Source organism: Canis lupus, chromosome 3 (assembly GCF_003254725.2).
Source record: "Canis lupus dingo isolate Sandy chromosome 3, ASM325472v2, whole genome shotgun sequence".
Classification (NCBI taxonomy): Eukaryota; Metazoa; Chordata; class Mammalia; order Carnivora; family Canidae; genus Canis; species Canis lupus.
In genome coordinates this window covers 47,568,669-47,586,108 of record NC_064245.1, presented here as the reverse complement: position 1 = coordinate 47,586,108, position 17,440 = coordinate 47,568,669, and the positions used below count along the sequence as shown (strand labels likewise).

General features: G+C 41.1%; 1 long non-coding RNA gene across 1 annotated transcript; it reads left to right on the top strand.

The window, feature by feature from the left end:
* Nucleotides 1–1,499: 1,499 nt before the first annotated feature.
* LOC112654029 (uncharacterized) lies at nucleotides 1,500–12,393 on the top strand. Its single transcript, XR_003132657.3, has 3 exons — nucleotides 1,500–1,592; nucleotides 11,760–11,890; nucleotides 12,093–12,393. It is a non-coding gene; the product is annotated as an uncharacterized LOC112654029 (long non-coding RNA).
* The last annotated feature ends 5,047 nt before the right edge of the window (nucleotides 12,394–17,440 follow it).

Sequence of the window (17,440 nt, the reverse complement as noted above, 5' to 3'; positions counted from 1 at the left end):
GGGGTGGGGTAACAGCAGTGCAGCTGATAAGAAGTGAGTACATTCAGGATACATGGCCACACTCCAACCATATCACTCCTCAGAAGAACACCGACCCCTCAGGAATCAGTGAGTACTAGCTGATACGTATAGCTTTCTCTAGACTGGTTTCTGGCAAGTTATCCAAATAATATGATATTCCTGACAGCACTCTATATTCAGATTTCCTGAAAATTACATCTATAAACCACTGAAATAGCAAAAGCTACTGCAGGATACTATCATTAAGTGGCAGTAACTGCCTTTGTTGTGAATGGTTTTGATTTAATTTGTTAGTAGGGGTTTAGAGATATTTATATGCTTTCTACCCTTTATGATTTTATAGGTCAAAATAGAGGGTGTTTTTGTTTTGTTTGGTCATTCATTTATTCAACAACAGATTTCCAAGAACCAGTGCCAGGCATGTTCTAGAAGCCAGAGTTACAGGAGGGGAAAAAAATAGATAAAAACCTCTGACCCGGTGGGGCTTGCATTAAAATGGATAGGAGAGACCATAAAGAAATAGAGAAATAAAACATACAGAATATTAAATAGCAACATATGCCAATGGAAAAAAAAGCAAGAGCAGGGAGGGAGATCTAGAATGTCCTAGGAGTTGGGTGATCCTAGGCAGCATCTCTAGGAAAGGCTTCACTGAGAAGGTAGCTTGGAGGAAGGGCCTGATGGAAGTGAAGTGCCCAGCTCAGTGGATGTTCGGAGAGAAGCATGGCAGGCCAAGGGCACAGCCAAGGCTGAGGCTCCAGGGCAGGAGGGTACCAGGGCTTGACGCAGCTCAGGGAGGACAGGGTGGAGAGCAAGGGAAGGACTAGGCATGGAGTAGAGGTCAGAGGAGCCATGAGATGGAGATCAGAGGAGGCCAGGGAGGCAATGTCAAAGATCATGGCTTTCTCTCTGAGTCTTAGGGGGAGCTTCTGAGGGGAATGGGTGACAGTTGAATATTTAAAATATTAGCAAGCACTAAAACACTCTGTTGCTGAGATTAAAAATAGTAAAAATTTGTGTCTTTAAAAAAATTAAAATTAAAAAATTAAAAAAATAATAAAAATATGTGTCTTTTGATTTTTTTATTGTTTTCCTACTGTATAGTTTTAATATTCTCTTTTGTTACTAAGTGTAATATGCTCATGACAAATAATGTAGAAAATACAAACATGATAAATAAGACAATTAAAAACCACTACTTCCTACCATCCAATGATGACCATTGTGACTTTGAGTTTGCCCTATCTTTTTTCTTTTTATATGTAATATATATACATGTGTGCATCTATATGTTCTTTGAACCTTTTTCTCACTTTCTAATCATGACCATGTTCACAATGTCATTAAAAATCCTTTCAGACATTTCCAGTGGCAAAGTATTACATCACATGAATGAACCATGATTTCCTTATCATGCAGTTCACTCCTTTCTCTGCCATGCAGCAGCTCTACTTGCAAAACAATTAAGATTCCAAAAGAATGTTCCCAACCATCTTTGTTCCCTAGTTCAAGACCACACACAGGGGACAGCTTATGCCATCTGAGGAGTCAGACTGGAACAGCTTGTAGCGGTATGTAGTGGTTTCTTCTTCTGTGGGAATATCCTTAGGTTGAATAGTCCTTGGTTGAGGATATTTTGTGGTTGAATTCACTCAGAGGTGATTACTGGTGCTTTGAAAATACAAATCTGGCAGCATTTCAATGCGAACGATGGGCCTGGAGGCCCATCCTTCTTCCCTCTAACCCTGTCCACTCCCCCCATCACACCCTCCCTGCCCCACACCATGTCAGATTTCATCAATCAAGAAAGAAGACAGAAGTGCTGCCCCTGCTGCCTGGCACAGGGACCCCTGATATGACTGTGACGCCACTGACCTACACCAGCCATTTCCCAAGGATGCTGGTGCCCACCTCTACTCTGATATCCTGTCTCACTCCCAAGGCTCACCCAGCCTTACCTCATACCCTCTCTCCCAGCACTGTCAGATCCGCAATCTCAAGACAGTGACTAAACATTGACCACATTGTCAATTATAGTGTAGTAATTAACACAGGGCTCTCCAAAAGTCCTCAGATTCCAGCACTTCCCAATCCAGTGCCCAACAAGACTCATGACCATCTCCCAGCCCAGAAAGGCCAGATCAGAGAACAACTGGGTCTTGAGGTCCATGTCTTCTGGTCAATGAGGCAGAAATAGATAGAGCCTCCTTCTCACCCTATGCCATAATGAGACTGACCCGCACCTTGTCATTTTTGGGTAAATGGGGTATAGCTATGAAGGCTCCAGAGAGTGGATCTCAACTCTATCCACTCAGAGCTTGTTAGATACGCAGAATCTTGGGGCACCCTAATGAATCAGCTGTTAAGTCGGTTAATGAATCGGAACCTGCATTTTAATAAGACGCCTAAGTGATCCCGGTGTACAGTAAAATTTGAGAAGCATTGCTCTGAGTCAGTAGTCCTTAAACTTGAGTGAACGTCACCTGGAGTGCTTGTTAAAATAAGGGCTGCTAAATACTCAGCCACAAAAGAGAATGAAATTTTGATATATGCTAAAATACAACATGGATGGGCCTCAAGAACATGATGCTCGATAACAAGACAGACACAGGAGGAAAAATATCATGTGATTCCATGTATAGGAGGTACCTAGAACAGGCAAATTTATGGAGTCAGAAGATAGAATACAGGTCACCAGGGGCTGTGAGGGGAGAGTGGGGACAAAGGGGACTGTACAGGGTTCTTGCTGAGGATGATGAAATAGTTTTTGGTATAAATCATGGTGATATATGCACAACGTTGCGAATGTGTTTAATGCCACTGAGTTGTGCACTTACAAATGGTCAAAGTGATAAATACTATGTCGAATTCACCACAAGAAAAAAAATAAAACTTATAGAAATGACAGGTTGCTGGGACCTACCCGTAGAGCTTCTGATTTCTGATTCAGCAGGTCTAGACCGAAGTCCGAGAACTTGCATTTCTGACAAGTGCCCAAGTGATGTCGATGTTGCTGATCTGAGAACCATATTCTGAATGGCAAGAATCTGAGCACCGTTTCTCAATCAAAATTAAAGGAAAACTGATGTCCAGATCCCATCCCAAAGAGTCTAATTTGATTGATCTGATTGGGCCTAGGCCTTCTTCAGGTTATCCTACTGGAGAACAATAGATGGGTGGGACTGTCTGGGAACCCCCTCCCCTACCCATGCTTCCTACTGGTGAGGATCTTTCTTCCTGGAAAAGAGGAAGTTTCATGGACGCTTTCTGGGGGCACCTGGATGGCTTAGCTGGTTAAGTATCTGACTCTTGGTTTCAGCTCAGGTCATGAATTCATGGTTATGGGATCGAGCCCCATGTGGGACTCCACACTTAGTGGGGAAGCTGCTTGAGACTCTCTCCCTCTGCCTCTGCCCCTCCCCCTCCTCTCTCTTGCTCTCTCTCTAAAAATAAATAAATAAACCTTTGGTGGGGAGGGGGAAGAAGGAGTTATCTTGGTGGTGGAGGAATTTCTTATACTAGGAAAATTACCTTACCCTGTATTCTCCCAGAAAAAGCCTTCTAACCATGGGACAGATCCTCAAGTTAGAGGGGGACATTCACTCAATTACTGAATGACTAGGGTTGATAGAGAGATTTGAGCTTTGTTACTTTCCCATGTTAGTGTGTGAAATCCTTAATTCTTTTAAGAAACCTTCTTTTAACTAAATGTAGGACCCCCCCCCCCCCGACTCACACTTCATTTCCTAACATCTGACAAATCTGTCAGAGGTGAACCTACTAGAACAGAATAGGAAAGAGAGAGAAAACCAAGTGCTGCTTTCCTGAGCATTCTTCCTCAACCCAAAACCATCCCATGAATAGCCAGTTTGCTGATTTTTCCCCCAATTCTAAAGAGATCCATAAGATCATAGAATTGACCGTAGCCATGTCCACAGATGGTAATAGGACAATAAAACTCTTGCACATTTGATTCTTCAGTTAAAATTTCCTTTGGCTTTCTGTACTTTATTCACCAAGCTATTTATATTCCTGCAGCTGGTTAAGCACCTACATAGGCACCCTGACCAGGGTGGGCAGAGCCCCTTCCCTGCTACTTCCCTCCCTCCAGCCTGCACCCACCCACCACTATTCCCACCCGAAATTCAGTTCATTCCTTTTTCCCACGACCACTGGAAGGAACAAGGGAGGGGCAGCCTCAAGACCACATGCTCTACCCAACTCTACTATATGGCACTTACAGCATGTTAAAAATAATGCATTGAGGGGCACCTGGCTGGCTCAGTTGGTTGAGCACTGCCTTAGGCTTAGGTCATGATCCCTGGGTCATGGGATCAAGGGCCTCATTTAGCTCATGGGATCAAGGGCCTCATTTAGCTCCCTGCTCAGTGGGGAGTCTGCCTCTCCCTCTCCCTCTGTGCCCTCTCTCTCTCTCACTCTCAAATAAATAAATAATAATAAAAATAAAACATTGAACAGGAGTACTAGCAAAGACAAATATTCAGAGATTGGCTAAGGCCTGAACATGAAACATTGACTTTAAGATAGCATTTCTAAAAGACTCTTTGGCAGAAGCCAGCAAAAAGAATTCACTTTCATTCAAACCTTCTGAAATCTGCTCTCCTTACACCTTTTTCTCTCTACTCCAGATTACCTTCATGTACAGACAGCCAACTCTACCTCTACAAGTCCTTCTGCTCCTTCTTCTGACCTCCCAAGTGAATGATCCTTTCCCAGATTTTCTCAGGAAAAGGATCACATTTGGCAATATCATCTCAAAATTGCTAGGATAACATGCTGATCTAGAAGTCAAACTCAAGTTCAGGACTATAATTAAGAACTCCAAAACCTCAGGAAGACAGACAAAAGTAACCTGCAGAATTAGGGATCTTGTCAGTTATTTACTATCCTGGACTGCTGGATCCATACCAACTAACTCACTTAATTATAAGCCCTCATGTGGGAAAAAATGGTTAAAGGCCACAGGGTGGGAAGGTCAAGGTGGGGGTGGGATTTAAATAAGCCAACTGTGCACAATCCAGATATTTCAGATATTGGTCTTGAGAGGATAAAAAAATAGGAAATGAAATACATATGGCTGTTATTGGAATCTTCCCCTTGAGAGAAGATTGGATGAAACTTCAAAGTTGTAAATAAAATAAATATGTCTCAATAGGAGACCTTAAAACTAGACCTCAGAAATCTTTTCAACAATATTCTGAGATACACCTAACGGCTGAAGCAAAAGGAGATTTGCCCTCTCTTTTGGTAAATAGGCTCACATCTGAAATAGGAAACTTAGTCAGAAAAAATAAATTGGACTGAGAAATTGCCAATTTAGAATATCTCCAACATGTGGCTTAACATTTTCAAAAAGCCCTAGAAAATAAACAAGCTAGGAATGAAAACAAACTTCTGGCTGTCCCAATTAAACAACTGGTCCCTAAAATAAAAACAAAAGCAAAAGCTTTTCTATTCTCTGAGAATTCCAAGAGTCTATGAATGAGGACACCTGTAGATACTGCAAGCAGAAGGGCCATTGGAAAAATTCATGCCATATGTTGGTTAGGAAACAGAAAACAACTGTCTAAAGTCAGCGCAGTGGTGCTGCAACTAGGAGAAAGAACCCAACTAATTCCCTACCCTTCATCTAAACCCACAAGGAGCATGGTTTATGAATATATATATGGACAATTCATCTTTTTTATTGATATAGATATTGATATATTGATATCCATATCACAGAACATCAGATGCCCCAGAGCACTGAAACCACTCCAATAGCGGGAATTCTCAACAACCACAAGCCCCTTTCCACGTTCCCATCCACAACTGCTTCATTGGAGCCATTAGCAGGAGAACATTCCTTTCTTCTCTGTGACACAACTTCTGTAAATTTAATAGGTAGGGAACAAGTTAGCAAGTAGAACTGACAACTAAAATGTACTACAGAGGGATTATTTTTGGAAGGCCCCAAATTATAACTGATATTCATATGAAAAGACCTATACTGTGTATGACTCCAGAAACTACTGAAGAGTCAGCCACAGTCTCAGAATCCCTAAAAGTCGAAGACTGGGCAAAGGCAAGTCAATGCTTTGGAACAGAGTCATAAGAGTCCAGATTGATTCTCCTAAACTTTAACCTAAACTTCCCAATACTCTACTAAAACTCAATGCAAAGAAGATCTTAGACTAATTACAACCAGCCAAATTGAAAAAATGGATTAATTATTCTTTGTAATGGTCCCTGTAATACCTGGTTCATCTGCTTAAAAGCCTAACAGTTGAGCCTATAGATTGGTCTAAGGTCTGGGAGCAGTTAAAACAGGCTTGCTTCCCAGCACTACCTTACTCAAATACCACGCCCTCCTCAGTCCCACCTGAAGGCAAATTCTGCACTGTAATAGATTTTTTTTTTTTGTTCAACATTGTTTAGTATCCCTTTGATGAAGTATGTGATATGTATTTCCCTTCACTTCAGAAAAGCAACAATTCTCTTGGATAGTTATGGCCTAGGGATTCACCAAAGCTCCATCCTATTCTTCTCAAATCTTAAAAGATCTTAAGGATATACTGTTTCCTTGTGGGTCCCTTTGGATCCAATATGCAGGTGACTACTTATGTTCCTTGAAGATTCTAAAGCCAACTCTGTACTTCTACTCACAGAGCTACCAAAAACAGGACACAAAGCTGAGAGAGAGAATTTCCAATTCTGAAACAACAGCAACAACAACAATTCATTGTCTAGACCATGACCTATTAACTGCAGGAAAGGCATTATCTGAGGAGAGATTATAAATTATGCAATTGTGTCTGGCATTCACTGGGTATTATGGAGAACGGCCACAAAGTATTTCTGGAATATCAAGCTTCTATATGATTTGACAGAATCAAATATCACACACCCTCTCATGGAACAAAAAAACTAAAAAGGCCTTCAGTGATTTCAAATATCCCTTTGACAGCCATCTAAACTAAATCTCCCAAATTATCATAAGCCTTATCTTTTGTTTGTGCTTGAAAGGTTAGGCCATGCTCTAGGGGTATTAACTCAAAAACATTCTTCACATCAAAGACCCATTGCCTATTATATCTGGCCCTTTGGTCTGGAAGCTAGAGATTTTTCTACTTGCCTCAGAGCAATTGTATACCCTCAGCTAAATTAAATAAAGCACTTCAGATCCTGCACTTGGATTGCCTTTAAACCTGATGGGATTACATGTAGAACAATCCCTATGGCTAATTGAAAATGCCAACATTTTTCTTCTAGCCTATTAATAAAAAAATATTGTTACTTTCTTCCTTCTCATAGTATCATACACTATTCTGACAACTCCACCCAGCAACTTTATTATCCTTACCCTTGAGGGAGAATATTATAATCATGTTTCTGCTATTTAAGAATTGTCTATGTCCAGAACACATATCATAGACATCCCCACACCAAATCCTAACTTAATATTGTTTGGTGATTGGTCTTCTCTTAAAAAGGAAAAGATCTAAACCCATGTTCACAGCAGCATTATTTACAACAGAAAAAAGGTGAAAGCAATCCAAGTGTCCAATGGCAGATGAATGGATAAACAAAGTGTGGTATACACATTCAATGAGCTATTATTCAGCTCACGGAAAGAAATTCTAACACATGCTACAACATGGTTGAACTTTGAAGATATTATGCTAAGTGAAATAAGCCAGATGCAAAAGGTCAGAAATGATTCATTTATATGACATTCCTAGAGTAGTCAAATCCATAGAGACGGGAAGAAGAATGGTGGTTTCCAGGGCTGAGGGAAGTAGGGTATGGAGAGTTAGTGTTTAATGGGTACAGAGGTTTCAGGTGGAGAAGATGAGAAAGTTCTAGAGATGCATGGTAGTGATGGGTGCACGATGTAAACATAATGCCACTTAACACAATTTACTGCTTAACAGTACAATTAAAAATGATTGAAATGGTATATTTTATGTTACATATTTTTTACCACAATAAAAAATAAAAAGAGACAATAAAAAAAAAAAAAAGAGAGAGACAATACCAGGCAGGCTGGTTATATGAAAGCTATCACAGATTCCCTTGAAAAATCCCTTTAACAGCCACCTTAAAACTATGAGGCATTCCCAATCCCTTATTAAAAGTCAAATCAATGTAGGTAATCAAAAATATAGCTTTTTCAATGGTGTAGCTAAATTCACTTTTATTGCTAAAAACAAAAGGGTAAATATATTCACAGATAGCTGACATGCTTTTGGAGTAGTTAATGATTTTGAAAAGACATGGAAGCAAGGAGATTTCTTAACCTCTTCAAACACTCCTATACAAACAATGGACAACAAATACATAAATTACTGATATCTTAATGCTACCTGAGGAAATTGTTCTTGTAAAAGTAAATAAGATGCTATAGAGATTAGAAGAAATGCTTTAGTAGATCATCATGCTAAACAAGCTGCTCTGATATCATGCTTATGCAAGAATCACCTACAAAAAAATTAATATCCATAGTCATTCAAGAATTCCATAATAGATGCACAACATTTAACTACCAACTCTGAAAACAAACACTGTGGATAACTAGAGAGTAAGATACATGAGGAGATCTGGTGAGGCCAGGATGGCTGAAGGGGAACATCGGATAACCTCAAAGGAATATTTCTAAAATATACCATGAAACAATTCATCACAGCAGGAATGAGCAACTACAATATTAAACAATTCCTGGCTGAGAAATTTTTCTGGAATATCCAATTCATTCCTCATCTGTAACCAACATAATTTGGAGAATACTGTAAAGGTGGGGTATGGACCAGAACTATGTCCAAAGGGATACTCAGACAATCTCCAAATGGATTTTATACAATTGCTACTATAGTTTATCTATGTATAATAACAATAGTATGTCCATTTTGTAGGTGGATTGTATTCCCCTGATACAAACCTAGAATCTACTGTGGCCAAAATACTTTTAGTTTTATGGGACCTACTTGGGACCTTCCTACTTACCCATTCAGGGATAGAGGAATACATTTTACTGGAAGAATTACTTGTAAATTATACAAAGCTTTGCTCTTTTCTCAAAACCTCTGTTGTCCTTATGTCCCAATCCTCTGGGAATATAGAAAGAACATGTGAAATATTAAAACTGAAAGTAGCTAACCACCTTTAGGTCTTATAGTCCTGAGTTCTTGTCCTTTAAGAGCTCAAACACCACCTCTTGGTAAAAGGGTGCCTGGAAAATCCATGCAACTAGGAATATCTTCACCCATACTTGATTTCCATCTTTTACAAGCTAATTATTATAAGGGACTAACTCAATACACTCAGTCCAATCATTCCATAGGCTGCTGTTCCCCCTCCAATGACCTAATCAGTCCCTCTTCGACCTAAAACAGGTCATCTAGGGTACTAGAAAAGACATCAGAGAAAGCTGCCCTTGAATCTCCCTAGAAAAGACCTTATGACGTGCTCTTAACTACTGGTACATCCGTCAAACAACAAGGAATTATCCTTAAATATGTTACTCAATCAAAATGACACCATCTGTCTGATAAAAATCAGAATGTTATATCTACTAAAAAATTGAGATTTCCCCAAAAGAAGGCTTCCAGAAGGAAGCAGTCCATAGAAGTTGGCTTCTAACTCAAGAGATTCAGAACAAGCTGATGACCATATGAAGGGGACAGTTTCTACCCAAGGTGATTAGAACAGGATTTTTCTTAAGATTTTATTTATTTATTCACAAGAGACACAGAGAGAGAAAGGCAGAGACACAGGCAGAGGGAGAAACAGGCTCCATGCAGGAAGCCCGAAGCATCACTCGATCCCAGGACTCCAGAATCATGCCCTGAGCCAAAGGCAGACACTCAACCACTCAGCCACCCAGGTGTCCCTAGAACAGGGTTTTTCTATATGCTACACTTTCCTTTATTAGTCTCCCTTTCAATCATACTTTTCCTCATTACTGATTTAACATCACACACTTCTGACTTAGCCTGTCATGCCACCAATACTACTGATACTGATTTTCTTTGTCTAGGCCTTACGGAAGGTAAAATCATCCTACCTCTAGTAATACAGCTCTCTTACCAGTACGGCCAAACCCCAGATAATAGCCATACATGTAATCAATCCTCCTAAAGACAGTTTTTTTCAAGAATATTCTAATCAACAAATAGCTTTTAGACTAATATTTGTTAATGAACATCCAGGACAGGATTGCTACAACTCTATGTAATGACCATGACTCAACCTGATCATATAAACTGGCCCAGCTCCCTTCTTTACCCCCTCTTTTATAACTATTTTTGGTGTTTCCTCAGTATTAGTATTTCAGATCGAATTCCCTAATAGACAAAAATATTCAAAGTCATTACTCTTATAAATAGGCCAAAAATTATGCCAATCTTACTAACGATGGTGATCCCTGTAGACAGTACATCGATGAAGAAAAATGTACTTGTGCTTGGAAAGAGGTAAAATTTTGGATGTAACAGTGATGTGACAGTCATGACAATACCCAGAGACAATACACATATCTCCACTAAGATTTACCACATACTATGATGCTTCTGTGTACTTCCTTGGTTATATTCCCATGCAAAAATCAGGCTCTTAGTAGCTGACCAAGGACTGGAGCAATCACTTAGATCATTCCAAGTGTATGACTCCTTAATATCTTCAATACACTATGTCTTCTTAAAAATATTCCTAAAGAGGGGCACCCGGATAGCTCATCTCTCATGAATAAATAAATGAAATCCTTAAAAAACATATCCTTAAATATATATTATTCCTAAGAATAATATCCTGCCTGGAGGTATTGGTAGGATGCATTCCTTCAAACAACATCAATGTCCTCAATAGAATTTCAAAAATTTGGAACAATCAACAATTTTCTCTATAGTTTAGCTGATGTAGTAATTAATGTAGCCATGCCCTAGGATCATAATAAACAAGTACAAATTCTTTAGTCCAGGTAGTTCTGAATAAGATAATTGTTTTGCACCTGGTCAGTTAGGGGAGAAGGTAAGTCTGCATAACAGCTAACATTTCACATGGTACCTGGGTGAACAGTACAGGGAATGTAAGCTAAAATAAAGGATCACCTGGAAAAAAAAAAAAAAAAGGACCGCCTGGATATCTAGAATAGATCAAGGGGGTTGCTAGAAAAGATTGATTCTATAACTCTACATGACTCTGTAAAAGATGGGTTAATATACCTGTATCAATATTAAGAACTTTTCAGATTAGATATGAGACAGGGCATCTAGACAGGAATAGAATAAAAGTGGGTTTGCAGGTCTGATATGTGAAGTTGAGAGATTTACCATTTTGTGACTCCTTCTTCCTCTGCAACCTAGACAGGAGGTTTGTCCTGGCAGTGGGAATAAGGGTAAATTCAGGCAAGGAGGTAGGCATGTAGGAGAGACTGAGTCAGAAATCTGAGAGGTATGAAGACAGTATGTATGAGTCACTGAGTGGAAATTGCGGAGTAGCGAAACATAGCCAATGGCCAGGCCTTGCTGAGGCTCCAACCAGATCAATGCTCCTGAGCAGCAGGTCCATCTTCCCAGTGGTGTGGCTGCATTGGGCAGCGCTCAGCTGCCAGAGACCAGTGGTCTGTCCCCCAGCTAGTTCCACCCTCCTTGCAATGAGCAAGAAGCTTTCCCTAATACAGCCTTCAGGTTGATCACAGCCCCAACCCCTCCACTGAAGTGAGTTTTCTTCTCTTTCTACAGCTTCTGGATATTTTAGTAAGAAAAGGCTACTCTGGGGACCATTGGCCAGGTGCTCCCTCAAAACTTCACCTCCAATTTTTAGCTGCAAATTGTTCACGGTTTAATCAGAGTTCTCCAACCAGAACTGACTGGTGAGTATCCCTCTCACAGTGCACAACTCTAGGGTATTGGCCTTTTGGTCGGCCTGTCAGTCCACTTAGCTCAGGTGCCAGCTTCTTTCTGCAGTCTGAAAGCAGGCATCGCCTGGCTCATACTATCAGCAAAGAGACCTAGAGATTCCTTTCTGGCTGCAAATCACAACACTCTTGGTTTCTCTGCTTTCTTTATCTTGAGTTCCCAACTAGAAAGAAAAATAGTTGCAGCCACACGATGTCTTTATACCAAGCACAACAAACTCTGAGGGCACTTCCCTGATTTCTTTTTAATCGTCTATGGACTTCATTGTTTTCACGTCTCAAGAAGCTCTCCAGCTGCCCTGGTATGGATTGTGCAACAAGTTCCTTTAAGGAACAATTTGTAAACTTGCCCCTCATGTAATCTGTTGTCTGAGGCCTGATATTTACCACAGGCCATTTTTTAATAATTTAAATAAAAAATATAACAAGGTTTCCAATAAGGATGTTCAACTGGGCATATCTCTATATCCTTCTGGTGAAGGAAGTGGGGAGAGATTTCTCAGCCTGATTCTGTCACTTGCTAGTTAACTAGTTAGGTAACCATCATTCTGCAAGTCATTCCTTTTCTGAGGCTCTTCCTTCTTTAAAAAAAAAAAAAAAAAGAACAGTCATGCTGAGCTGCCTCCTTCCTCACAGAGGTGTTGCATGGATTAAATATGATAATGAATGTCAAAGTGCTTTGTAAACTGCAAATCTAAGGTGTTATTATTCCCTTGGTGAAAGTAAACATAGGCTGTATATCTTCTCTGCAGGAATATAAAGGTTTGGAGTTTTCATTAAAGGCAAATCCACAGTGTTTATTGAACCCCTTTTGTTTGCATGCATTTGCTAGGCATTTGTATATAAATCATTTCATTTTATCTTCCTAGTAAGCTTGTGGCGCAACTAGTTTTAAAACCCACTTCACAGATAAGGAGACTAAGCTTCAAAGAGATGAAGCAATTCACCCACTATCCACAGCCAGTAAGTACTGACAGCAGTTCTGGACTAGCACAGCACCTCTTCTCCACACAACCCTCAAGGATGTGGGCTCCTTCCAGCTCATGACACTCTGCCATCCTAAGTGGCCCCTGGCCTCATCATCTAAGATGGAGTGCAGCATCACCTCCCAAGAAGGAGGGGAGAGGACAGGACAAAGTGGAGAGGCCAACTCTTAAGGAATGGTCACAAGAGGTTCCATATGACACTTTGCCAATCCCTTGGCCAGAATATATTCACACAATTGGTTTGATGACAAGATCCTAATGGAGCATTTGAACAGAGCAATTGGAGAGAGTTTAGTAAAGGGGTCACATTCAAAGGTGTGGGTACAATTAAGAGAAACACACAGGGTGGTGGTGCACACCAGAGCTAGAGACGGTGGAGAAATATCATAACCACAGGCCTGAAGGGACATGGAAGGGATTGTTCCTGGAGCCTAGAGAAGGCTGGAGTTGCAGCTGTAGGAGGGGGCTATCCCAATTGAGCTGTGGCCTTTGGTAGGGGAAAACCAACTTGTTATATATATATATATATATATATATATATATATATATATATATATATACTCTGTCTAGCCAAAGGACCAAGAGAGGGGTGTCCTAGCAAGACAGAAAACTTTGAGACAATAACCCATTCAGCCTGCCAAACATCACAAAAACAAAAACCATCTTGTGGCCACACTCCACCCATGCCAGCAAAGGCCACATGAGGAACCTAGACCACCATCCTCAAAAGGATGTAACAAGATGCTCCATCCACTGTCCCTCCCACCATGGTAGTGTCATAAAAGACTGCATGGGGAACAAAACTTCCATTCTCTCTGGAGTGACTCAGAATATCCCTGTATTTGGAGATAGTCTTTAAAGAGCAATTAGGTGAAACAAGATCATTGGGGTGGGCTCTAATCTGCTATGGCTGGTGTCCTTTAAGAACAGGAGACTAGGGATCCCTGGATGGCTCAGCAGTTCAGTGCCTGCCTTCAGCCCAGGGTGTGATCCTGGAGACCTGGGATCAAGTCCCACGTCGGGCTCCCTGCATGGAGCCTGCTTCTCCCTCTGCCTGTGTCTCTGCCTCTCTCTCTCTCTGTGTGTGTGTGTGTGTGTGTGTGTGTGTGTGTGTGTGTGTCTCATGAATAAGTAAATAAAATCTTTTAAAAAAAAGAAGAGGAGGAGGAGACTAGAGGGGTACCTGGATGGCTCAGTTGGTTAAGCATCCTACTCTTGGTTTGGGCTCTGGTTGTGACCTCAGGGTTGTGTGATGGAGCCCTGAGTCAGGCTCCACACTCAGCAGGGAGTGTGCTTGGGATTCTCATGCTCCCTCTCCCTCTGCCCCTCCCCCTGCTCACAGGCTCTTTCTCTTTCTCAAGTAAATAAATAAAATCTAAAAAAAAAAAAGAGGGACTAGAACATAGATACACAACACAGAATATCATGTGAGGACACAGGGAGGAGGAGATGGCCATGTAAAGCAGAAGAGCGAGGTGCCAGGACGAACCAACCCAGTGACACCTTGATCCTAGATTTCTAGCCTCCAGACCTATGAGAAAATAAATTTCTGATTATGTAAGCCGTGCCCCCAGTCTGTGAACTGTGGTAGTATCAGAGGAGGTTTGGTGGAGAACCAGGAGTTATTATGGCTCATTGGTAACAAGACCACCTCCCTAGTGTGTCAGAGGAGACCACATGGGCAGCTGGAAGGAGGTGCTCCTTCCTCTTCCTTCTCTGCCAGGGAGTTATCAGCAGAGGCCTGGCAGTAACAAAGTGGAACCCCCTTCACCCACCAGAGTGGTGTCAGGGGAGACTGCTAGAACATAAGACTTAAATAAGATCCAGAATCTTACAAAGTAGTACCCAAAATGTCCTGATTTCAGTCCAAAATCACTTATCATACCTGAAACCAGGAAGACCTCAAATGTCCTCATACCAACATTGGAAGGTATGGATCAGCTAGAGTAGTTCAGCTGCAGTGAATAGAAACCTGAACACAGAAGGAATCAACCTTTCAGGAGAATTTATTGGCTCACATTACTGAAAGCTCCAGAAGTAATGCAGGCTTCAGCAAACGTTGATCCTATGGCTCAGGGATGTCCCAAGAACCCAGGCTCTGTCATCCACCATGTAGTTTCTTCTCAGGGCTGGCTGGCCTTGGGCTTGTGGGATGGCTGCCAGTAGCAAACAGGGCAACCGGCTTCCTCGCTCATTCCCACAGGGAGAGCATCTTTCCCCAACCATAAGGACAACTTCTTTCCCCCTTTAGATCACCTGCTCACCTGTTCAACTACTCTCACCTCAGGAATATCTTACAAGGATTGCTTGAGGTCAGTTAAACCCCAGAGATGAGGGTGAAGTGTAATCTCACCTAAAACACTATGAGGAATCATGACGGAGGGGAGTTTCTCAAAAGAAACTCTTACTGGGGTTCAGAGAATTTAGGAAAGTTGCTCAGAGTTAAAGTTACTGAAATGGAGGAGCTGAGGTTCAGACTCAGTTTTCTGTTTCTGAAACTTCATGGCAATGGAGGACAAATGCCTGGCACTACTTCAGACCCTGGTACGATGCTTAACATACCACAGCCGCTTAATAGATACGTGTTAAGTAAAAGAATAAAATACCACTTTCTTGGCAAACATCATCAGGGCAGAGACACCTACTCTTCTTCCAATTCTCACATGCTACCATAGACACTTTGGCCTCCCAGTTAGCCACATTCAGGTGACCAGTAACAGCCAAAGTGCTACGACTGGAGTTAATGTGAATCACTACCAGACTGAAGCATAGAGGAACTGGTGTGAAGTCCCCTGGTGCTCCCTTTTCCTTCTGTGGTGACTAAAGTAGCCACATGTTCTAGATGGTGTGGCTACAGGATGGTCAGCCTGCATCCCCAAGTGGCTATCTGGAGCAGTGTCACTCTTCAATCTTACCCCCACAGATCCATGTTGGACATGAAGCATAAGCAGAGAGCAAACTTTAACCGCTACTTGGGGGTTAACCTGGTATTAATCTAGCCTAACTAGACAAGTACAATACCTGAATAATTCCAACACCTTCTCTTGCAGAGCCTAGACTTGGCTCAGAATCCTGAAACATTTATTTTAGCTCAACAACTTCCAATGATTAAAACACTTCCTACTTTTGTTTATTCAGTCAATAAATATTTGCTGCCTACCAGCCGTATGCCAGGTGTATTCATTTCCGTGGCAGCTGTAAAGACTAGGTGTCTTACATGGATAGAACTGGAGGGTATTATTCTGAGTGAAGTAAGTCAATTGGAGAAGGACAAACATTATATGGTTTCACTCATACGGGGAATATAAAAAATAGTGAAAGGGAATAAAGGGGAAGGGAGAGAAAATGAATGGGAAATATCAGTGAGAGCGACAGAACATGAGAGACTCCTAACTCTGGGAAACGAACAAGGGGTGGTAGAAGGGGAGGTGGGCAGGGGGGATGGGGTGACTGGGTGATAGGCACTGAGGGGGCACTTGACGGGATGAACACTGGGTGTTAGCTATATGTTGGCAAATCGAACTCCAATAAAAAAATAATAAAAATAAATTTTCAAAAAGTAAAAAGTAACAGTAACAAAAGAGACTAGGTGGCTTACATTGGATAGCTTAAAATAAGAGAAATTTATTCTCTTACAATTTTGAGGCCAGTGGTCTAAAATCAAGGTTGTCAGCAGGCCATGCTCTGTTTAGAAGCTCTAGGATAGAATCCATTCTTTGCCTCTTCCAGCTTCTAGTGTCTGTTGGCATTGCTTGGCTTGTGGTCACATCACTCAAATCTCTACCTCTATAATCCTATTGCTTCCTCTTTTTGTCTTTTCTCCTGTATGTCCATTATAAGGACATTTGTCATTGGATTTAAGCCTATCCAAATAATACAGGATGATCTCCACATCTCAAAATCTGAACTTAATTACATCTGCAAAGACCCATTTTCCAAATAAGATCACATCCACAGGTTATGGGTATTAGAAAATGTACATATCTTTTGAAGGACCACCATTAAACTCATTACAGCAGGCATGGTGCTAGACCCTGGCAATATGTAGTAACAAAACAAACGAAGCATTTGTGGAGCTTACCTGTCTAGTTAGGGAGATAGGCATTAATCAAATAATTGCACAAATAAATGTTCAAGTGCTAGAAAAGAAAAATGCAAGTTGCTAGGAGCCAAGTCTAGGCCAAGAAAGGAAGTTTTCCACTAGGATGTGATGCTTGAGCTGAAACCTAAAAAGTGAACATGCCTGGCACTACTTCAGACCCTGGTATGAAAAGCAGGTAAAGCATTTCATGCACAAGGAAAATTCCACTCAAAGCCCATTGGAGAGGGGAGTGGGGCTAATGCTCAGAAAGCAGGAGAAAAGATGAAAGTTTAGGACTTTGTTCTAAAAACAAAGTTCTAAAAAATTTGCATAGTCTTTACACTATGCAAATAAGTGACCTAAGCAGAATTGTGTTTTTTTTTTTAAGATTTATTTATTTATGAGAGAGAAAGAGAGAGAGAGAGGCAGAGACACAGG